Source organism: Sorex fumeus, unplaced genomic scaffold, assembly GCF_029834395.1.
Source record: "Sorex fumeus unplaced genomic scaffold, SorFum_2.1 ptg000232l, whole genome shotgun sequence".
Classification (NCBI taxonomy): Eukaryota; Metazoa; Chordata; class Mammalia; order Eulipotyphla; family Soricidae; genus Sorex; species Sorex fumeus.
In genome coordinates, this window is record NW_026606289.1 from 1,777,722 (window position 1) to 1,803,545 (window position 25,824).

Here is a 25,824-nt window from a genome sequence, read left to right on the forward strand (position 1 = left end):
TTTAAATTAATTTTTGATGAATCATCAATCAATAAATAAATTTATGAATTTTATATATCTCTTGTGGTATATTATTATATTAAAATATGATTCATATATTACAATAAAGCAATAATCTCTATTCATCATTGCTAAATTTAATTAAAATCCTAATTTACTGATAAAAATCATTTATCAATAAATTATCTATACATTGAATTACTGATAAGAAACAATATACAGTAACAAATAAATTCAATGTATTCAATTAAAAAATAATTAAATAAATTCTCAATGAATTTAGGTAATGATTAGTAATCAACAAATATGAATGAGCATACTAAAATTCTAAAATATTTAGTTGTAACATGAGTACCAATGATTTATAATTTTACATTTAATTAATTCATATTAACCAAATTTACATTAAACTGACTTACATAAACAAAACTGTGTATAAATTTGATATCGCGTATTGTTACTATATTATAATAAAAATGATCTCTATATTAAACTAAGCAGATGTTATTAAAATTTATGATTTCACCATGAATTTAATTAAAATCATGATTTACTGATAAAGAAATGATTTAACAATAAATTATCTATAAATTAAATTTTCTCTGATGAATAAAAATAAATGAATAAAAGCACTGATATTCAGTGTAACAACATGAAATCATAACTGATTTTAATTCAATTGAAATTGTAATGAAATTTAATTGAAACTAAACTGAATTAAGACAAATGCTTAATTTAATGATTAATTCATTCCACAGTTATTTATATTAACATAACAATATATAATTAAAATATAATCTAATGTATAAACTAAAATTATTACTAGGTTACAATTACTTATTCAATATTTAAAATAAATAATATAATTTTAATCTATTAAGCATTAATCATATAGTCCATGAAAATCATAATTTACTATTAAAGAAATGATTTATCAATAAGTTATGTGTAAATTCTAATTTTGTAAATATTCAATAAAGATAGATTAATGGATTTATTGATAATTCATTACAATATAATTTTACTTTATTATCATTACATTTCTTTAAAATGTAAAGTACATTTATTGTGAGTAAACTTAACTACAATATATGCTTGATTAAGTGATTAAACTATTGTGTAAATTTATTTATATTAACAAAACTATTTATAAGTAAATTTAATCTAATTTACGAAGTCAAATTTTACTGGATTAAAATTATATAACCAATTCATTAAAATAATCTAGTATTATTTAAATCTATTAACTGTTAATCATATGTTGCATTAAAACCAAAGAAACAATCCGAAAGATCAATGAAACCAAGAGCTGGTTCTTCGAGAGAATAAACAAGATAGATAAACCACTCGCAACACTCACAAAGAAACAGAGAGAGAGAACCCTAATAAACCGAATCAGAAATGAGAAGGGGGATATCACAACAGAAACCAAAGAAAGCCAAAAGATCATCAGAGACTACTTTGAAAGTCTGTATGCCATGAAACAAGAGAACCTAGAAGAAATGGACAAATTCCTGGACTCCTATAATCTCCCAAAGCTGAATCAAGAAGACCTGGAGTATCTGAATAGACCTATTAACATCAACGAAATAGAAACTGCAATCAAAAGCCTTCCCAAAAACAAAAGCCCGGGCCCAGATGGATTCACTAGCGAATTTTTCCAAACACTTAAAGAGGACCTGCTGCCAGTCCTTCTCAAGCTCTTTCAGGAAATTGAAAAAACGGAAACTCTCCCAAACAGTTTCTATGAAACCCATATCTCTCTAATACCAAAAGGAAACAAAGATACCACGAGAAAAGAAAACTGCAGGCCGATATCCCTGATGAACACGGATGCGAAGATTCTCAACAAAATACTAGCAAATAGAATTCAACTACTCATCAAAAAGATCATACACCATGACCAAGTAGGATTCATCCCGGGGATGCAAGGCTGGTTTAACACTAGGAAATCAATCAACGTAATCCACCACATCAACAAAAGAAAAGATAAAAATCATATGATCATATCAATAGATGCAGAGAAAGCATTTGGCAAGATCCAGCACCCATTTATGATGAAAACCCTTGTCAAGATGGGGATAGAGGGGACTTTTCTCAATATAATTAAAGCCATCTACCACAAGCCTACAGCAAGCATCGTCCTCAATGGCGAAAAGCTGAGAGCCTTCCCTCTAAGATCAGGGACGAGACAAGGATGCCCACTCTCTCCACTGCTGTTCAATATAGTATTGGAAGTACTTGCAATAGCGATTAGGCAAGAAAAGGATATTAGGCGCATCCAGGTAGGAAAGGAAGAAAGCAAGCTCTCACTATTCGTAGATGATATGATACTAAGGAAACCCTAAAACCTCTATCAAGAAACTTCTAGAAACAATAGGCTTGTATAGTAAAGTGGCAGGTTATAAAATCAATGCCCAAAAGTCCATGGCTTTCCTATATGCAAATAGTCAAAGAGAAGAAAAAGACATGAAGAAAAAAATCCCATTCACAATTGTGCCCCAGAAAATCAAGTACCTAGGAATCACCTTAACTAAGGAAGTAAAGGACCTGTACAAAGAAAACTATAAAACTCTACTTCAGGAAATAAAAGAGGATATGAGGAAATGGAAAGATATCCCCTGCTCATGGATCGGGAGAATTAACATTGTCAAAATGGCAATACTTCCCAAAGCACTGTATAAATTCAACACAATCCCTATTAGGATACCCATGACATTCTTCAAAGAATTGGAGCAAACACTCCTGAAATTCATATGGAACAATAAGCCCCCACGAATTGCTAAAGTAATTCTTGGGAAAAAGAAAATGGGAGGAATCAACCTCCCTAACTTCAAACTCTACTACAAGGCAGTAATAATTAAAACAGCATGGTACTGGAACAAAGGCAGAGCTGTAGACCAATGGAACAGGGTTGAATACACTGACTTCCCCCCCCCCCCCAAGTATACGAGCATCTAATCTTCGATAAGGGGGCAAGAAAAGTGAAGTGGAGCAGAGAAAGCCTCTTTAACAAATTTTGCTGGCAAAACTGGACGGCTATATGCAAAAAAATGGGCTCATATCTCTGCCTAATTCCATGTACAAAAGTAAGATCTAAGTGGATTAAAGACCTCAACATCAGACCGGAATCTATAAGATACATTGAGGAAAATGTTGGCAAAACCCTTCATGACATAGAAGCTAATAGTGTCTTCAAAGATGTCACACCGCTGGCCAAGCAAGTGAAAACAGAGATAGATAAATGGGACTATCTTAAACTAAGAAGCTTCTGCACCTCAAAAGAAACAGTGACCAAAATACAAAGACAGTCAACTGAATGGGAAAGGATATTCGCCAACTACACATCTGATAAGGGGTTAATTTCAAGGATATACAAAATACTGGTTCAACTCCACAAAAAGAAAACATTCAACCCCATCAAAATATGGGGAGATGAAATGAATAGAAACTTTGACAAAGAAATCCGAACGGCTAAAAGACACATGAGAAAATGTTCCACATCATTAATCATCAGGGAGATGCAGATCAAAACCACAATGAGGTATCACCTCACACCACAGAGACTGGCCCATATCCACAAGAACAAAAGCAACCGGTGCTGGCGCGGATGTGGTGAGAAAGGGACACTCCTTCACTGTTGGTGGGAATGCCGACTGGTTCAGCCCTTCTGGAAAACAGTATGGATGATTCTCAAAAAACTAGAAATTGAGCTCCCATTTGACCCAGCAATACCACTCCTGGGAATATATCCCAGAGAGGCAAAAAAGTATACCCGAAGTGACATCTGCAATTGTCTGTTTTTTGCAGCACTCTTTACAATAGCCAGAATCTGGAAAAAACCTGAGTGCCCGAGAACAGATGACTGGTTGAAGAAACTCTGGCACATTTACACAATGGAGTACCATGTAGCTGTTAGAAAAGATGAAGTCATGAAGTTTACATACAAGTGGTACTACATGGAAAGTATCATGTTAAGTGAAATGACTCAGAAAGAAAGGGATAGACATAGAAAGTTTGCATTCATCTGGGGAACATAAAGTAACAAAATAGGAAACTAACACAGAAGTATGGCAGAGATTAGTACCAGGAATTTTACTCAATGACCTGGAGGACAACCACACATGTTAGGGGAAGGGGGAGCTCAGAAAGAGAAGGGAACACCAGGTGAAGGGTGTTGGGAGGATCCGCCCATGATGGGAGAGCATGCTGAGGGTAGACTGTCGACCAAGCATGGTTGCCACTCAATGCCTCTTTTGCCGGCCATGGCACCTAAAAGGAGAGAGAGGGAAATGCCCTGCCACAGAGGCAGGGTGGGATAGGGACTGGGGGGGGGAGGGGATACTGGGATCTGAGGTGGTGGGAAATGCGCACTGGTGGAGTTATGGGTGTTTGATCATTGCATAATCGAAACCCAAGCACAGAAATGTGTAAGTCTACAAGTGTACCTCATGGTGCCTCACTATTAAAAAATAAATAAATATAAAAAAAAACAAAAGAGGTAACTGAATAAGGACCCTGCTGGAGTTAGGATGACTAACCTGGTCTGAGGGCTGTGGTCTGGAATATCTAGTGAGATGTCCCCAGGAAGAGCCAAACTTTATGCTTCATATATATCTATAACTGTGCTCAAATGACATTACTAGAAATATTAGAAGTAAATTTACTACAACTATATAGGTGGATTACTAGCTGGTGAAAGAAAGCAACATACCCTGAATGGAATCCCACCCTTGAGCAGATCGCCTAGTAATCTGGAGTAATCTCCTTCATGAGATTTTTGTCCTTGAGTTAATGTCCTGGAGGAGTGACCTTACCTCTCTTTGTTGATTTGTTAATGTTCAACTCCACCTTTGTATACCCACCCTACATGATTTCTATATAAACCAGGCTGTAAGAGTGGGCGGGGGAAACCGGAAGGAGAAGGAGGGGGAACCAGAAGGAGAACGAAGGGAGATCTGGAGAGAGAAGCAGAAGGGGAATCAGAGGAGAATGAAGAGGAGATTGGAATCAACTGCAATTGATACCAGAAAAGGAAAAAAAATTATGATTTACTAATAAATGGTTTATCAATGAATTATCTATAAATTCAAATATTAGAAAATAATCAACACGTATATATAAATTTATTAATAATTCAATGTAATTTTGATGAATTAACATATAATTTCATAGTTTCAATCAAATTTAATTGCAAGTAACCTCAATCAGAACAGATGCATAATAAAACGGAGAATCTATTTATTCAATCAATATCTATTAAGATTGGAAATTATAATTAAATTTGATGTAATCTCTCAATTAGTATTCTTAATTAGAATAAAATTATCAAATTGATAATTTTTTTAAAATAATATTATTTCAAACTATTAATTACTCATCATATATTACATTAATATCGCAATTTACTAGTAAAATGATTCATCAATAAATTTTAAATCCAATTTTTGATAAATGATCAATAAAAACTCATTGAATTCATTGATACTTGAAGTTATCACCTGTAATTATCACTGTCACTGTCCTCCCATTGTTCATCGATTTGCACCTTTAATTATATTTGAATCGATTGTGCAATAACTATTTTAAATTCATTTCAATGAATTAAACTTTATTGTACTACATTCATAATAAAACGAGTATTTTTTACAAGAAAACAATTTGTATCAATATGACTGTAATTAACTTTGATTTAATACCTAACATGATTAATACACGTAAGTAAATTAATAGTATTGAGATAATCATTATTAATTTATATTCATAATTAAATAGAATGTATTGAAATTAATTCAATTTTGATATGGTATAATTAATTTATTTTTAATTACATTAATTTTATGTTGCCATTCCTATTAACAATAAAGTTAGATTTACTAGAAAATATAATTAGTATATTGATGTAAATTAGTGTATGGTGATATGAACATCTATTAAATTTGTATTTGAAAGTAAATATAATCAAAATTATGTTAATATTAATCTTCATTATTAATTGGCATTTCTGCTAGACACAATAATATAAGGAACATTTTTTAACCTGTTTAATTAACCAATTTATAATTTATCAATTTAAATTATGCTATCAAAACTGTTAATTGATAATTTTAAAATAATATGAAATACGATTACCATATAAAAAGAACTTTCTATGAATGTAAATATTAATTTGTATTTAAAGATTAAATAGAATTCGTTTTCATATTCATATAGAAATTAACATTTACGTTAATAGAAATTAATTCATTATAACATATTAATTCCATTTCATTGGAGTAATTTTAATTTTTAATTAATAGATTTGTGAGAGGGGCTGGAACGATAGCACAGCGGGTAGGGCGTTCGCCTTAAAAGCGGCCAACATGGCCGACCCGAGTTCGATTCCTCCGCCCCTCTCGGAGAGCCCGGCAAGCTACCGAGAGTATTGGATATGCCAGACACAGTAACAACAAAGTCTCCGATGGAGACGTTACTGGGCCCGCTCGAGCAAATCGACGATCAACGGGAGGGCCTACCTTTACCTATTAATAGATTTGTGAAAAGAAATTAATTTAATTTGATAGATTATGAATGGGTTAATCAATCTTGTGTTAAAACAAAATTTATTTTTCGTTTACGTTTTAAATACAAATACCAATTAATATTGAACATTAATATAAGCATAAAGATAATTATGTATACTGTTTAATTATGTAGAAATAAATAATTGATGTGAACATCAGTATAAATTAATTTATCTTACTATAAAATTACAATTGATATAATCTTATGTTTAATTATTCATAGTCAACTCACATAATTTAATGTAACAAATAATCATTTATTATTTCCATCTATATTGCAATTGAAACAAATGTAATGATATCACTTTACTCATTGAATTCCATTATAAATCAAACAATATGCACATCGCTGTAAATTAGTTACCTTTAAGGTACTATTTCTATTTTCCCATATCTCTACTTTGACTGCTCACATTTACAGGAATAGAATTTCTGATAGTGAACCATAAGTTATACCTATAATACAATTAAATTACGATAAAATCCACAATGTAATTTCGTTTAAATTCCGTTCAATGTTCCCTGTGATTAGATTTCAGTACTAGACAAAGAGACCTAGACGTCAATAACGAATAATCATATGAATGAATTTACTTTGACACATCAATCATATTGTGCAGCGTCTTAAAATCCTTCACATTCTCTTACTACCACAACGTTCTGTTTCTTGGTTTCTATGGTTTCCTAGCCAAATTGTCTCCCAAAGTCGTTTTGGGAAGCCAAAACAATTCCCCGTGTCCAAAGCTCCCATCCCTGTGTGCCGTGAAGCACTGTGGTATATTTGAGGACGCGCGTGCAGTTCTTGGAGCCGAGCATCCGGGCCCTTAGTGGCTCGCTCCTCCAAGGGCTGCAGTTCCCGCCCACGCCGCGCCCTTGAGCCAGTTACTCACAATCACTCTGTTCCGGGCCGAGCTGAGACAGGTGCTCTTGAAGTGGAGCTTCCGGAAGCCGTGCAGGTTCAGCAGGCGCACGAACGTCCTCAGGCTGCCGGTTCCGAAGATGCGCTGGTTGTCCTTGTGGCCCAGCACTTCGGACTTGAAGAAGTTCCCTTCGATGATGATGCTCTCTCCGTCTCTGCTCCAGTAAATGGACTCGAAGGACTGGTCCTCCACGACCGTCCGGAGCCTGACCGAGAACGGGAGGGCGCGGATGTCGTCGTCTCGGCCTTCAGGAGGGTCCGCGACTGGGCTGGGGGCGCGTGGTGCTGGACCTTCTTCAGCTGCCCCTTCTTTGGGGACGCCTCCGTCGCCGCCCTCTTCGCCACGCTCCCGCGTCTGTTCGGGTGGAACCGCACTGCTTCCCAGGCCCGGCAGGATCCGGTACCCACTCGCATCCCGGGTCTCCCGGAAAGGTCCATCAGGTGCCAGGATGCGGTGGGCTGGCTGGCCGCTGGCTGGCCCCCCGTCACAGCAGGTTACCAGCTCAGCGCCGAGCGCTTCCTCCCCTCCCTGACTCGCCATCTGGCTAATCTAAACCAGCGGCATTGCCTATCTCACGCCTCGCTGGTGGCACCAGCCTCTCCTTCCTTGATCCTGAGGGCCCAGTGTGTGTCCTCTCGAGATTCGATGCTGTCAGGGCAACCAGCACGCCACGTCACCACCTTCTTTTTCGTCAGCGGGACGTCATTAAGAGGCCCGCAGCGAACCTGCGCCCAGAGCCCTGGCCAAGTGTGGGCAAGGGCAGGGGCCCCAGTTGCTCTTCTAAATATAGAGGAACGTGTTGTGCCCGGGGTCCCAAAAGGTGTTTGATCTTCTCCATGCAGAGGTTGTTTTGAAGAACTTTGCACCCTGCTTTTCAGTACTGTGGCCAATAGGGTTTCGTGCAGAACACTTTGCTCCCTCCCAGCGGCCACCCCCACCTCTATCACCCACTTGGACACTTCCATCCTCCCACTGCCGTGATAGTGTTCTCCCCCCTGTCCAATCCTCTCAAGTGTCATGCTTCCTACTGGAGAGCAGATCTCATGTTCTTCCTCTCTGTTGCTTGTGAGCATTTGTTATTTCACTGTCATGGTTCGTTATACCCTGCAAATGAGAGATCGTTCTGCGTCAGGCTCTTGCCCTCTCATTAACTGCACTCAGCATGATACCTTGCAGATCCATCCAGAAGCAGCAGAGTGTGTGCTTTTATCTTTTCGATGACCGAGTAACGATCCATTATGTATCTGCACTGTTTATCCGGTAGTCTACTCCAGGACACTTGGGTTGTTTCCACATTCGGGGCTATTTTGAATGTTTCTCCAAGGGATGTAGGGCTGCAACCATCTTTTCTCCATAGTATTTTTGGGCAAGAGTAGAGTCCAACGAGTGGAGTTGCTGGGTCAGATGGAAGCTCAGTTCCTACTTTCCTGAGGAGTGTCCATGGAAGGTCAGAGCAGTCTACTCTCCTGGCAGCCGTGTATGGGTATCCCTTTTATACCACATGGGTGTCAACACCGCTTGCTCTTGTTTTGGGTGGTTGTTGTTGTGGTTGTTGTTGTTTACAGCCTTTGCGTTCTAAGGTGATATCTGACTGTTCTTTTGATTTGAATTTCCCTGATGACTAGTTCTGTAGACCATTTTCCCATATGCTTTTCAGCCATTTGTATGTCTTCTTTGAGAAACGATTTTTCATCTCCCCCCACCCCCATTCTTGATGGGTTTCAGCATTTCTCCCATTTTGGGGGTATAGTACCATCAGTATTTAGTATTTTGTAAACTTTGGGTATAAGCCTTTTATGAGATTGAGTGATGGGCAAGTAATTTCTCCAAGTCTATGGGATGTCTTTGTATTTTGGTCACTAATATTTTTGAGGCAGTAGTTTCAGAAGCTTCTTCTATTAATGTACTCTAATTTATTTAATCTTTGTTTCTTTTTCAAAGAAATTTTGGTTGATTTAATTTTGAGCCACACCCGGCTATGCTCAAGGGTTACTCCCGGCTCTGCACACAGTAATTACTGCCGGAGGTGTTGGGAGGACCACATGGGATGCTGGGGGTGGGACGTGGGTCGGCTTCATGCTCAGTAAACACTTTTTCGGCTGCATTACCACTCCCTGCCTCTTTTCCTGATCCTCGTTTACTTGGCTTATGGCATTAACTCCTTAAAGAGGCCTCTAGCTACAATGTCATGGAGAATACAGCCTACGTTTTCCTCAATGGAATCAGGCCTGATAGGGAGGTCTTTAATACATTTTTATTTGACTTTTGTGTACGGTGTTAGAAAGGGGTCTGAGCTCATTTTCCACATGAGCAACCGGTTTTCGCGATACTGTCTGTTGAAGACATCTTCCTTGCACCACTTTGTATTCTTTTCTCCTTTATGAAAGTGAGCAGTCCATTTACCTGTGTCTGCATTGTCTGTTCTGTCCCAGTGTTCTGAGAATCTGTCCTCAATCCAGTGCCATGCTGTTGAAATTACTACAGCTTTGTCGTACAATATAAATTTGGAGGAGAGTAATACCTCCCATCTTCCCTTTTCCTAGGATTGCCTTAGATATTTGTGGTGGTTGAATATTCCATAGAATGTTCAAGAGTGCTCGATCTATCTCTTTCAAAGACGTCATAGGCATTTTTCTAGTAATAGCATTGAATGTCTGTAATGCTTTGGGGAAATTTGCTGTTTTGTCGATGGTAGTCCTCTTGTTCCATGAATAAGTAATAGGTTTCCATTTCATCGTGTCCTCTTATTTCTGTTTGTAGTTGAGTAATTTTCTTTCTATTGATCTTTCATCTTTTTAAAAAAATGTTTATTCATGAAACACCATGAGACACAGTTGTAGACTTACAAATTTTTGTGCTTGGGTTTCAGTTATACAATGATCGAGTACCCATCCTTTCATCCGTGCTCAGTCTCCACCACCACTGACCCAGTATCCCTTCCACCCTCCTCCCATCCCGCCCATTCCACCAGGGCTCTGTGTCAGGGCATTCCTTTTGTTCTCTCTCTCCTTTTGGGTTCTGTGGTTTGCAAAAGAGGCATTGAGTGGCAATTATGTTCTGTCTTGAATCTACTTTCAGCATGCATTTCCCATCTTGGGAGGATCCTCCCAACACCATTTACTTGGGACACCCTTCTCTATCTGAGCTACCTTTACCCTAGCATCTACGGCTGACCTCCAAGCCATGGAATGAACCGCTTCGTACTTATCTCGGCTAATCTTGGATGTTAGTCTCCTATTTTGTTACTTTATATTCCCCATATGTATGAAATCTTTCTATGTCTGTCCCTCTCTTTCTGACTCATTTCAATTAGCATGATACTTTCCATGTAGTACCACTTGTATATAAATTTCATTACTTCATCTTTTCTAACAGCTACATAGTACTCCATTGTGTATATGTACCAAAGTTTCTTGAACTAGTCATCTATTCTCGGGCACTCGGGGTTTTTCCAGATTTTGGTTATTGTGAACAGTGCAGCAATGAACATACAAGTGCAGATGTCATTTCGACTATACTTTTTTTGCCTCTCCGGGCTATATTCCCAGGAGTGGTATTGCTGGGTCAAACGGGAGCTCAATTTCGAACTTTTTGAGGATCGTCCATACTGTTTTCCAATAGGGCTGAAACAATCGGCCAATCGGTTGCTTTTGTTCTTTTGGATGTTGGCCAGTCTCTGTGGTGTGAGATGATATGTCATTGTTGTTTTGATCGGCATCTCCCTGATGATTAGTGATGTAGAGCATTTTCTCATGTGCCTTTTTGCCATTCGGATTTCTTCTTTGTGAAAGGTTCTGTTCATTTTGTCGCTCCATTGTATGATGGGGTTGGATGTTTTCTTGTGGAGTTCAACCAGTACTTTGTATATTGTTGATATCAACCCCTTGTCGGATGGGTAATGGGAGAATATAGTTTCCCATTCTGTACACTGTCTTTGTAGTTTGGTCACTGTTTCTTTTGAGTTGCAGAAGCGTCTTAGTTTAGGATAGTCCCATTTGTCTATCTCTGTTTTCAGTTGCTTGGCTAGTGGCATGTCAACTTTGAAGTTACCATTAGCTTCAATGTCATTAAGGGTTTTTCCAAGCTTGTCTTCAATGTACCTTATGGATTCCGGTCTGATGTTGAGGTCTTTAACTCATTTTGATCTTACTTTTGTACTTGATGTTAGGGACAGATCTGAGCCCACTTTTTTGCATGTAGCTATCCAGTTTTGCAAGCCCAATTTGTTAAAAAGGCTTCACTTGCTCCTCTTCACATATCTTGCCCCCTTATCGAACATTAGATGATCATATTCTTTAGGGGGTATGTCAGTTTATTCGACCCTGTTCCATTGGTCTGCAGCTATGCCTTTTTTCCAGTACCATGCTGTTTTAATTATTACTGTTTTGTAGAAGAGTTTGAAGTTTATGGATGTTGATTCCTCCAATTTTCTTTTTCCCAAGAATTGCTTTAGCTATTGGTGGGGGCTTATTTTTCCATATAAATTTCAGGATTGTTTTCTCCATTTCTTTGAAGAATGTCATGGGTATCGTTATGGGGGTCACTCTGAATTTGTACAATGCTTTGGAAATTATTGCCATTTTGAAAATGTTAATTATCCCTATACATGAGCAGGGGATATCTTTCCTTTTTCTCATGTTCTCTTTTATTTCCTGAAGTACCGTTTTGAGATTTCTTTGTACAGGTTTTTCAATTCCTTAGTTAAGATGTTTCCTAGGTACTTGATTTTCTGGGCACAATTGTGAATGGATTTTTTTTCATGTCACTTTCTTCTCTCTCACTATTTGCATATAGGAAAGCCATGGACATTTGGGTATTGATTTTATAGCCTGCAACTTTACTATGCAAGTCAATTGATTTTAGGAGTTTCTTGGTAAAGGTTTTAGGGCTCTCTAAGTATAGTATCATATCATCTGCAAATAGTGAGAGCTTGATTTCTTCTTTTCCTACCTGAATGCTCTTAATATCTTTTTCTTGCCTAATCGCTATTACAAGTACTTCCAGTACTATATTGAACAGCACTGAAGAGAGTGGGCATCCTTGTTTCGTCCCTGTTCTTAGAGGGAAGGCTCTTAGTTTTTCCCCACTGAGGATGATGCTTGCTGTAGGCTTGTGTTATATGGCTTTAATTATATTGAGGAAAGTGCCCTATATGCCCATTTTGGCGAGGATTTTCCACACAAACGGAAGCTGGATCTTGTCAAATGCTTTCTTTGCATCTGTTGATATGACCATATGGTGTTTATCTTTTCTTTTGCTCATAGGATGGATTGTTGATTGATTTCTGAATGTCAAAACCATCCTTTTTTCCCGGGATGAATCCCTCTTGGTCATGACGTATGATCTTTTTGATCAGTTGTTGAATACTATTTGCTACTATTTTTTGAGGATCTTCACATCCGTGTTCATCAGGGATACCGGACTGTAAAGGCCCTCCCATTGTTCATTGATTTGCTCGAGCGGGCCCAGTAATGTCTCCAATGGAGACTTTGTTGTTACTGTGTCTGGCATATCGAATACATCACGGGTAGCTTGCCAGGCTCTGCCGTGCAGGCGAGATACTCTCAGTAGCTTGCCGGGCTCTCTGAGAGGGGCGGAGGAATCAAACTCGGGTCGGCCATGTTGACTGCATGCAAGGCAAACTCCCTACCGCTGTGCTTTTCTTTTCTTGCAGTTTCTTTGTGGGAAAAGTTACTAAGCTTTCAGCTTTATGTCTCGGTCATACCATGATCAAACACCTTTCCCTTCTATAGTACTCACTTTTCACCAACAAGAACCCCAATATACCCCCCCTCCCATCCAACCCAATGCCTGTGAGGCAGATGATTTCTACTTAAATCTTCTCTACACTGATTACATTCATCATTTCGACAAAAGATGCACCATTATTGTTTATAATTCCCCCCCAACAATCAGAATTGCCCAAAAGGCATTGTGAAATACTTTGTTTTCTATAGCTGGTTATGAGAATCACATAATGTTGTGCGGCTGCTACTGCAGCCACGCAATTTTGGATTTCTGCAAAGAGCCAGATCATTACAAGATTGGTTTCTGTGCATCTGGTGTTATAGCTGTGCTGAAGAGCCGCTCTTGGGAGGTAACTCAGGACCTTGGTAGGGCATGAAGGACGAGCCGGTCCGCCCCCCTTCCCATGAGACTGCAGTTGCCCCATCACCGCCGGCTCATACCTGGCTTTCCTATAAGTTCTGAGGAGGCGGTCACCTTGCTGCTGCGGGGGAGAAAAGAAGGAAGGGAGCAACACCCTTTCCCTCCCGGGGAGGCATGGCGCCACAGTTTAACGCATGGTCCCTTCACTTTTCTGCCGCAAGCTGCCAGGTTCTGGACTAAGTCCTTTTTCCTCAGAAGCCATGGCCGTGCTGGAGAGATGCTTGTGGGGGGCAACTCCTGACCTCGGTAGGGCGTGAAGGACGAGCCGGTACCGCCCCCTTTTCCATGAGACTGCAGTTGCCGCGTCACCGCTGGCTCATACCTGGCTTTCCAATAAGCTCTGAGGAGGCGGCCACCTTGCTGCCGGGGAGGAGAAAGGCAGAAGTGAGCAACACCCTTTCCCTCCTGGGGAGGCATGGCGCCATAGTTTAATGCATGATCCATTCACTTTTCTGCCACAAGCTGCTGGGCTCTGGATCAAGTCCTTTTGCCTCTGAAGCCATGGCCGTGCCAGAGAGCCACTAGTGGGGGAGAACTCATGACCTCGGTAGGGCGTGAAGGACGAGTCGGTACCGTCCCTCTTCCCATGAGACTTCAGCTGCCCTGTCACCGCCTGCTTATACCTGGCTTTCCAATAAGCTCTGAGGCGGCGGCCACCTTGCTGCCGATGGGGAGAAAGGTGGAAGGGAGCAACACTCTTTCCCTCCCGGGGATGCATGGCACCATAGTTTAACGCATGGTCCATTCATTTTTCTGCCACAAGCTGCCAGGCTCTGGATTAAGTCCTTTTGCCTCTGGAGCCATGGCCGTGTATGCAGTCCAGATGCATTTCTGCCAAAAAAGTCGCTGGGTTTCGAGATTTGTTTCTGAGACTCTGGGATCATGGCCATTAATCAGCTTGATCAAGAGCCAGAGAGGCCATTCATAGGCGGGCAACTCGAGGTCTCACTGGGATGGAGAGGAAAGGGCCAGTTCCACCCCCATCTGGTTAGGCCCCGTGTGTCTTGTCACTGCAGGCTACAACCTGACTATCCCGTGGCCTCTGCAGGATGACGGTCACCAGACCGCCAAGAGGAACAGGCCAAGGCACGAAACCTATTCCCACCTGGAGTGGCCCAGCCCCACTAACCCGCTGCAGGAACAGGACACATTTCTGCCAAAAGCTTTTGGGTTCCGAGATTAGTTTCTGAGCCTTTGGGATCATGGCTGTTAAGCAGTTCAATCAGGAACCAGCGAGGCCATGCCTCTAATTATATAGCTGATCTGGAGGTGGTTTGTGGGTGTGTCTCCCACATACCTAACTTTTGGCCATTTACTTTCTTGGTAAACTTTGCCCCACGTATTTGGGGTCTGGCCAAAGGCACAGCAGCAATTTTGGGGTATCTGAAAGCCTGACGGTGCCACCAGGCTGCTGATGCACTCACCTCACAGGTACAGATTGACCTGCTGGCCACACCATTCCCCCCACCCTCCCCCGGTGTGATTTACTTCTATCTTTACTGCATCGTGATTTGAAAAGATTGTTGATACTTTTTCCTTCTTCCTGATTCTATTGACGTATGTTTTGTGGTCTAGAGAATGGTCTATTTTGGAAAATGTTCCATGTGCACAGGAGGAGAAAGTGTATTCTTTCTTTTTGGGAGTATAAAGCCCTTTATAGGTCTATAAGCCTTTTCTCGTCTATTTCTTTCTTCAAAGCGAATATTTCCTTGCTGAGTTTTGTTCTTGTCTATCTATCCAGAGGTGATAAGCGATGTTGGAAGTCTCCGGCTATTATGTGTTGCTAGCAATGTCCTCCTTAATATCTGTTAGCAGTTGTTTTAAATATTCAGCTGTTCTCTCATTAGGTGTGTATACATTTAAGAGTGTGATTTCATCCTGATGTACGTATTACTTGATAAATATAAAATGGCCTTCACTGTCCGTTCCAATATTTTTCAACCTGAAATTTATGTTGTCAGTTACGCGTATGGCTACACCAGATTTTTTGAGGGAGCTGTTTGCTTGCAGGATTGTTTTCCATCCTTTAACTTTGAAACTGTGTTTTCTCTGACAAGATAAGTTGCTGTAGGCAGCAGAATGTTGGATTCTGTCTCTGAATCCATTTTGCCACTCTGTGTCTCTTAATTGGTAAATTTAGATCATTGATGTTGGGGAGATTATTGTTATGGGGCTTTGTCTCATCTTTGTATAAGGGTCTGTTGTGCTTGTAGGGTTTGTCTTGTCTTAGAGTAGCCCCTTTAACCATTCTTTTATGTTTGTTTTTGAGTCTATGAAGTTCCTGAGCTGCTGTTTATGCGCAAAATTGTGTTCCGTTCCTTCGAGTTTGAATGAGAGTTTAGCCGGATAGAGTATTCTTGGTGAAGCGTTCATTTCAGTGAGTTTTTTTTAAGTATGTCCCACCACAGCGTTCATGCTTGGAGGGTTTCCTCTGATAGGTCTGCTGTGAATGTAAGGGGTGCTCCTTTGTATGTGAGTTCCTTCTTTGACTTTGCTGCTTGCAGTATTGTGTCTCTTTCTGCAGCATCCATCCTTCTACGATATGTCTTGGATTCTTTTTGTTAGGGTCTCTTTTAGCTGGTACCCTTTGGGCTCTTTGAATCTGAATGGCTGCAATGTCCAGCTCTGGTAACTTTTCAGCAGTGATTTGTTTAATTGTGGCTTTTTCATTGGGATTGTTTCCCTGACTTTCTGGTACTCCAATTATTCTAATGATGTTCCTCTTGGAATCGTCTCCTAGGACCCGGATTCTCTCTAGAGCTATTTTGAGGTCTCTTGCCATTGTTGTTTGTTGCCTGTAGGCTTCGTGCAGCTGATCTTCCTGTTCACTGATTCTGTCTTCAGCTGTAGCCATTCTACTGTTGAGGGCACAGACTGGGTTTTTTTATTTCATCTACAGAATCTTTGATTCATGTCATTTCTGTGTGTAACTTTCCAATTTCTGCTCTTATTTCTTCCCATAATTTCTCGATTGTTTCTTTATGTCCTCCTTGAACTTAGTGGATATGTCTCTTTGTTTCATTGATTTTGTTGAACATTTTCATTACTTCATTTCTGAATTCTTTCTCAGAGAGTTCCCTTAGGTGTGTAGCGCCTATTACGGCTTCTGTACTCTTGTCATTGTCCTCCCCTTGTGGAGGGGATTTGCGTTGTTTCTTCCTGTTGTTATGGAGGTATGGAGATGAGTCCCTCATACAAGAGAGAAAGTTTTGTGTCTGTTCCTATCTTCCTCACTGACTTCACTCAGCATGACCTCCTCTAGTTCCAATCAGGATTGCATCAAATTGCATGATTTTCTTCTTTCTTAGCTCCATGGTGTATAGAAACCACAACTTCTCCACCCATAAATCTGTAGTTGGACATTTTGGTTGCTTCCGTATTTGGGCTGTGGTACTAAGGTGTGGTGATGAATATAGGTGTGGATGTATATGAGAGTATATACACACATTTACATACATCCTTTGAAATTAATGTTTTGTGTTTTGGGAATATATGCCAAGACGTGGTATTGATGGATTATATGGAAGTTCTAGTTTTAGTTGTTTTGGCTAGTTCTCCATATTACTTTCCATAAAGGGGATTCAACATCCCTTGAGGCTTTTCATAGAATGTGATTTCTCTCTCTCTCTGTCTCTCTATCTATCTCTAGTGAAGCAAAATTAGTGGGTGGGTTTTTGGCTTTGGTTTGTTTTCGTTGCCTTAAATTGAAAAGTTCTTCATGATTATGCTTGTGGGCTCCCATGTTTCAACAGTGTCCACTTCCATCAACCAGTGATCCCTTTACGTCCCACCCACTGATGACCCCTGTGCGTCCCACCCACCCTTGAGGAGAGGGGCTGTTTTACAGCTTTGGCAGTGTGGTTTACAGCAATGCTTCTGATTGGGTTCCCTTCAGAACCTTTCAGCGCCCCAGCTCATCAAGGTTGACACTTCCCTCCACCACTGTTGTAGTGCCTTCCGTGTCCTATCCAAGACCTCCCCGCCCCCACCCACCAGTGGCACACTTCTGCTGAAATCCAGTTCTCGTGTTTTTTTCCCCATTGCAGTTGGGCATTTCTTATTCCGTTTCTTTATCTATGGCATATGAGAGACCATTCCATGTGCTTCTCTCTCCCTCTGACTAACTTCACTCAGCACGATACTTTCCACATCTATCCAGGTAGCACCAAATTCCACAATTTTATCTTTTCTGATGGCTGAGTAGTATTCCATATATGCCAGTTTCTTTGTCGAGGCAGCCATCCTTGGACACGCGGGTTGTTTCCAGATTTGGGCTACTGTGGATAATGCTGTAAGGAGTATAGGAGTGCAAGTGTCTTTTTTCCATCGTGTTCTTGAGCCTTTGGAGTAGAGGCCAAGAGGTGGAGTTGCTGAAGCAGATGGAAGCTCAGGTCCTAGTTTTCTGAGGAATGTCCACATTGTTTTCCAGAAAGGCTGAAGCAGTCTGCATTCTGGCGGCAGTGTGTGAGAGTCCTCCACCCCGCCCCAGTCCCATCGACCCCAGACCAGTAGTGGTGCTTTATTCTCTGCAGTGTGAGATGATATTTCAGTAGTTTTTATTTGCATTTCCCTTATGATTAATGATGCAGACCATTTCTGCACGTGCCTTTTGGTCATGTGCATGTCTTCTTTGGAAAAATAGTCTTGCGGGTTGGATGTTCACCTTGCACGTGGCCAACTTGGGTTCGATTCCTCCACCCTTCTCGGAGAGCCCGGCAAGCTACAGAGAGTATCCGGCCCTTACAACAGATCCTGGTAAGCTCCCTGTGGCCTATTTGATATGCCAAAAACAGTAACAACAATCCTCACAATGGAAACGTTACTGGTGCCCACTTGAGTAAGTCAATGAACAATTGGAAGACAGTGCTACAGTGCTTTAAAGCATTTAGAGAGATGTGAGGGTAGAGAAACAGTTACATTCTAAAGGGAGAACATGGGCTTCTCTGAAGGGGTCAAAAATTTGGAACCTGTTCTCTTTTTTTCTTGAGGGTGGTTTGGATTCTGCTCTTCAGGCGTCAGGCCTCCCACTTGCAAACGTGATCTCCTTTTATACTGCCCCTTAATGAAGGGGGTTCAGTGTAGTTATGCAGTGCTGAAATGGAGCATTTCACTCACCTAACCCCCATCAGCCCCACTTGCCTTTTCCCAAACTCACCCCCTCCGCTCTGTGTCCTGCCATCAGCTTCACAGCAGTTTCATCAAACGATGTTGTTTCAAGCAGTTCCAAGAAAATTTCTACTTGACCAGCTAGAATCCCTACCAACCAACACGAAAATCAAAACAGGTGAGGCCGTGGGACTTTCCATTCCAGGTCAATTCTTCCTGGAAGAGTTGATGAATTTCAGAAACTGAGGACTGGTTTTCAGTAGGAATATTACTATGGCAGGAAGTGGGTATGGGTAGGTGAAGAAGATGTGGAGGGAGGACACTGGGACAAGGGTGGAGGGAAGTAGACACTGTAGTGGAAGATGAGGTTCTGGAATGTTCTGTGCATTAACATTATCTTGGTGTCTAAAATAAATCTGTCACTAACACTGTCACTGTCCTCCTGTTGTTCATCGATTTGCTCAAGTGGGCCCAGTAACATTGTGGGACTTGTTACTATGTTTGGCATATCGAATATGTCACCTGGCGCAGACAAGGGCAGAGCTTGCCAGGCTCTGCCTTGAGGTTGAGATACTCTCGGTAGCTTGTCAGTCTCTCCGAGAGGGGCGGAGGTATTGAAGGCAGAGGAATCGCACTCGGGTTGGCCGGGTCAGCTGCGTTCAAGGCAAACACCCTACCAGCCGTGCTATTTCTCCAGCCCTAAAATATATCATGGTGTCTACAATAAAAACAAATTAAAAGAAGTAAAGTTTTTAATCTGGAAAAAAGCTGAGGAATTTCAATAGGGGGTGTTTTAGCAACGGGGCATTTAACTGGTTTTTATTTGTAAAAGATTATAGTTATATACAAAATGTATTTAAGTATATATGGAAAACAGGACACTAGAGCTGCCATCTCCTGATGAAAAGGGCAAAAATGCTTTATGACATTGAATGTGAATCCACAGTACAGCTCACGGAGGATCCTGATGTATTGAGTTTGAATGCCCTGATTGGCTAGGGCTTTAATGACTGCTTCTGTCTCAACAGCATCAAAGGCCTTCTTTAAATCAATGAACGTTAGACAGAGCAGCATCTTGAACTCCTGAGAAATCTCAATGAGCTTGGTTCCTTTGCGGAACCTGGCTTGCTTGCATGGTTGTCCTTCATCTAGTGTTCTGCCAATCCTATTCAGAAGGACTCGAGTGAAAAACCTGTAGATGACAGACAATAGGCAAATTGAGAGATAGTTGCCAATGTCGTGGATGTCTCCCTTCTTGTACAGTATTACAGTCCTGCTGGTTTTCCATTGGGATGGAACCTTGCATTCAGACAGGTAGCGCTTGAAGATCCGAGTCAGTGTATTGATGAGTACTGACGGCAGGTTCTCCAGGTGTTCAGGTCTGACCTTGTCTGGGCCTGGTGCTTTTCATCTCTTTACCAACGAAATGGCATGTCGCATTTCTAAAGGGAGAATGTTGAGAACGCCATATCCATTCTTCGGAATTTGGTATGTGGGCAGGTGGATGTGACTCTCTAAGAGATCTGAATAGAAGTCATGGATAATCTTCTCCATTGCTCTCCTGGAAGATGTGAGAGATTCATCAGGACGTCGGATGGCAGTCATCTTTGTCTTGTAGTTGGCGAAGGACAGGCAGCCATTACAAATGCTTTTCCAAGCTTCTGCTGCATCTACCAGCACTGCTGCTCTTCTCTCTTTGAGGTCTTCCTTTATCGCATCTCTGCACTGCTTTGCGAGCTCGGACATTTGCTTGTGGTTGCCTGAAAAATGCGACAAACCACGTTGGTGAATAAGCTCAAGAGTTTTCGATGACAGGCATTTTTTGTGGCTATATCTCTTTTGGTGTTCCTTGCACAATCATGGAGGTGCTGAACCGGTCGATAGTATTCTTCCTCAAAGTTGTCAATGACAGCATCTTCCCATGTTGCAGCAATAGTGCCAAAGAGTTCCCAGTTGGCGGTCGTTCTGGGGGTTCTCTTCTTAAAGTTTGCAGCCTTTTCTCCCCACTCTGAAGTAGAATTTTGCACGAAGGAGACGGTGGTCCTATCCTGTGTGGAATTTTGGGAAAACAGTAACATTGGTTAGGCAAAACCATCCATTGAATATGATGCGGTCAATTTCATTGTGGAACCGTCCACCAGGAGACTCCCATGTCCAACGTTTACATCCAGCCTTCTGGAACTGTGAGATACCATGGATGGTCTTGGTCGACATGATGAACTCAGACAGTCTCTCTCCCTGTTCGTTCCATTCTAGGCCATTGCTCCCAAAGTGGAGTTCTTTGCTTGATCTTCTCGGTCCTAGATTGGCATTAAAATCACAACAGTGATCTTGTATAAGGTGTGATCTTTTTTATAGAACTTCTTCAGCTCCATGTAGAACTTCTCAATTTCTCCTTCATCATAATTGGATGTTGGTGCGTAGACAACAAAGATAGAAACTGCCAGCAGTGAGCCACATATATTCAAGTGTAATCATCCGATGTGGGTTGTAAGGCATTCGAATGAATCAGTGTTCATGGCCAAGTTCGTGTTGAAAAGGGCAGCGACGCCTTTGATGCCTACAGATCCTCCGTGAGCTGTATTGCGGATTCACTACCAGGATCTCACCATTCTAGAAAGAAGAGATCATCGAGGTCAAGAGAGGGGTTCGGAAGGGTGATGCCATTTCAACAAAACTCTTCTGTGCCGCCCTCGAGAATGTCATGCGATGACAGGAATGGGAAGAAATGGGAGTGGAGGTAGATAGACAGTCAGCAACTACATCACCTTCACTTTGCTGATGACATCGTTCTAAAAAAACCAAACATTAACCAAGCAGCATAAATGCTGGTCGACTTCGACTGTGAATGTGGAAAGGTCAGCCTCCAGCTGAATCTCATGAAGACAGTGTTTTTGGTAAACAGTCTCGTTCCTGACTTTCTATTCGCTTTCAATGGAACGACCATCTCTGAATGCAACAGTTGTGTGTACCTAGATCGAGAAGTCAACATGACAAATGACCTGGCACCTGAGTTGTGTAGGAGGAAGAGAGTGGCTTGGAATGCCTTCAAGAGCATCGAAGAAATAGCTAAGTGGATGAAGAACCTCCAGCTCTGGGCACATCTCTTCGATTCCACTGTTCTTCCTGCATTAACATACGCCTCAGAGACCTGGTACCTATGCAAACAGGATGAGAATGCTCTTCGGGTCTCCCAAAGAGCAATCGAAAGAGCTATGCTTGGAGTATCACGTTTCACTCAAATGAGAGAAAGAATCCGGAGTTCTGATCTCCATCGATGGGCAAGATTCAGGAATGCTGTCGCGTTTGCCAAGGCATCGAAAATAAGATGGGCTGGACACGTAATGAGATTTGGAGACGACTGGTGGACTAGAGCTATTACTGACTGGATTGCACGGACGTCAAGATATCGCATAGCCACCCATCTACAAGATGGTCAGACTTCTTCCTGAAGATCATGAACGATCGGTTTGAGGCCCTTCATGTTCCCGGAGCGAACAGATGCCATTGGGGTACACTAGCACGCGACAGGGACAAATGGAGACGTTACTGGCGCCCGCTCGAGCAAATCGACGACTAACGGGAAGTTAAGTGATTAAGTGATTAAGTGCATGAAAAGGAACCGCCACAGAGTGAAATGGAATCCTATAGGAATGGGAGAAAGTATTTGCAAATTACATACCAGAGAGATAGCACAGTGGGTAGAGCGTTTGCACGTGGCTGACCCCGCTGACCCGTGTTGGACTCCTTCACCCCTTTTGGAGAGCCCAGCTTGCAACCCAGAGTACCTAGCCAAATGACAAAGCCAGTCACGCTACCTCTGATGTATTTGATATGCCTAACAGAGTAACAACAATGGAGTCGTTACTATGCCTGCTCGAGCAAGTAGATGAACAACGGGAGGACAGTGTTACAGTGCTACATACCAGAAGGTTGATATTCAGAATATATAAATAACATTTATCATTAATCACTTAATCACTTAATCACTTAACTTCCCATTAGTCGGCGATTTGCTCGAGCGGGCGCCAGTAACGTCTCCATTTGTCCCTGTCGCGTGCTAGTGTAGCCCAATGGCATCTGTTCGCTCCGGGAACATGAAGGGCCTCAAACCGATCGTTCATGATCTTGACGAAGAAGTCTGACCATCTGGTAGGTGGGCGGCCACGCGGTCTCTTGACATCCCGTGGAATCCAATCAGTAACAGCTCTAGTCCAATGGTCGTCTTTAAATCTCATTACGTGACCAGCCCATCTGATTTTCGACACCTTGGCAAATGAGACAGCGTCCCTGATCCTTGATCGTCGACGGATGTCAGAACTCCGGATTCGTTCTCTCATTTGAGTGAAACGTGATATTCCAAGCATAGCTCTTTCTATTCTTCTTTGGGAGACCTGAATAGCGTTCTCATCTTGTTTGCATAGGGCCCAGGTCTCTGAGGCATATGTTAATGCAGGAAGAACAGTGGAATTGTCGTACTATATTTGATAGGGTTCAAATATGGTAACCCCTACAAGGGTGATTAGAGGTCACCCCAAAAGCCTCTATCCCTTTCGGAAGACTGGCAAGCTACCGAGAGTATTCCGCCCGCACGGAAGAGCCTGGCAAGCTATCCGCTGTGTATTCGATATGCCAAAACCAGTAACTACAACTGGTCTCATTCACCTGACCCTGAAGTCTTCACCGACATGGCATCACTGAGAAGGATGAGAAAGGAGAGGCCGACAAAATCTCAAGGCCGACCTAGGCTGCCACAACGAAGGAAGAAAAAAATGATCGTCTGTACTTTCAATGCACGTACGCTAGCATCAGATGCATCCATTTATCATTAAATGACAGCAAAATGCTCAACCTAGTTTTCAAAATGGGCAAAGGACTTAAATAGATGTTTGTGTAAGTAAAATAGCCAATAACTTCTTTGGCCCTGCTGAGTCCACGAGTTGCCCCCAATGATTGACTCTTGGGCACAGCCATGGCCCCAGAGGCACACAGACCTAATCTGAAACCCAGAAGCTTCTGGCAGAAATGTGAATAAACTAAACCTTAAGCTACGGTGCCGTGCTCACCTGGGAGGGAAAGGGTGTCTCTCTCTTCTGCCATTTCCCCCAGCGGTAGAATAGTGGCTTATGGGACAGCCACATATGAGCTGACGGTGACGTGCAACTCTGGCCTCAGGGCATGTGGGGTGGAACTGGCACGTCCTTCTTCTCCTGCCGACACCATGAGGTGCCCCCCCACGGGTGGCCCTGTGGCATGGCCATGGACCCAGACACACAAACCAATCCAGAACTATTCAGCTTCTGGCAGAAATCCCTCCAGACTTAATTCGTAAAATATCAGAAATCCAAAATCGTCCATCTGCTACCATGGTCGTGGAACATCATATGGTCTTCATAACCAGCAATAGAAAAGAAATTATTTCATGATGCCTTTTCAGTAGGTTTGATTGTTGGGGGAAAATTCCAAATAATAATGGTGCATCTTTTCTCCAAATAATGAATGTGATCAAAATAGAGAGTTAAGTGGAAATCATCTGCCTCACAGTCATGGGAGGGGTGGCACTCGGGGTATATTGGGGTGTTTGGTGGTGGAAAATATGCGCTGTTGAAGAGATGGGCATTTGATCATTGTATGACTGAGACTTAAACCAGAAAACCTTGTAATTTTTCTCACGGCAATTGAATAAATAATTTTTAAAAAATATAGCCAATAAGCTCATGAAAAGATCCCCAACAGCAATGAGTATCAGTGATCCAAACCAAAACCACAGAGACACTTCATACTTATTTATACGGCAACGACTACAAAATCTGTTGATGAGGACGTGTAGTTGAGAATCTCAAGAGGGCCAAGCTAAGGTCCAACCGGAAGGGTGTTTACCTTGCACTTGGCTGACCCGAGTGAATCCCCATCATCTCGTATGTTCACGCGAGCACTGCCAGGCGTGATTCCTGGGTGCAGAGCCAGGAGGAACCCCCAAGCATCGTCGAGTGTGACCCCAAAAGAGAAAAATCCTTATATATTGCTGATGGGAACTCAAGATTACACATTGAACTAGCAATTCCACTTTTTTGTCTTTTGTCAAAGGAATTGAAGAAGTGTTGGGTGTGTATTTAACTGTTAGCAGTGGTAGTAAGGAAGAACTGTCTTGACTTGGCCACCATTGGGGGGAGGGGAAGAAGAACAAACATCGTGTTACAGAGCCTTGCATATGAGTGCCTGGGCACAACATCCCCAAAATCCCAGTGAATGCTAGAAGTTCCTGCAGGTTTCTACTACCAGGTAGGGCCGGCTTTGGTCAGATGTCTCTGTGGTCAGAGTACACGTTCGAAATCATCAAGCTCCAATCCATTACCCCACAAAAGTAAAGAGCTCCCCAAAGAGTCTGTGACCCTATCAACGTAGCTTTGTAAAGTCAGGACTGCAGCCCAGCTTAGCTGATTCCATGTCTGTTTCTTCTCACTATAAGTTTCTGTTCTCCTTCCACCCCTTGGTTCTTCCTTCAGCATCCCACGGTACTGTCACAGTGTAACTAACTACTGGATAGCCCAACCAGAAACCTGTGTGCCACCCGTGGTACATGTTTCTCCAGTTCCCAGTCCCCATTCATCTCCAAGTCTTAGAAATTCCTCAAATCAATTTATTTCTCCCTACCTCCACTATTTTTATCCCAGTGAGCTAACAAAGACAGAAGTCCCATTGTTCAGAGTCAGCATTTCAGAAACTAGAACACTGCTAGGGAACAAAGTTTCTGTCCTCAAGTATCATTCTGATTTGTAAAGTGTGTGTGTGTTTGTGTATGTGTGACAAAAATATTGAAAGAGAAATGGTGAGTGAGCAAGATACAGAGTAGGGAGAAGAGAGAGAGACACACACATTTATGAGAGGTAAGGAATGAATAAAACAGTCATGAAATATCAAGCTATGACTGAAAGTTTGAATTATACTGTGGAAATATATGAATTATATCACTTAATCACTTAATCCCCGTGAATCATCGATTTATTCAAGCGGGTGCCAGTAACGTCTCCATTCATCCCGGTTGCGTGCTAGCGTAGCCCAATGGT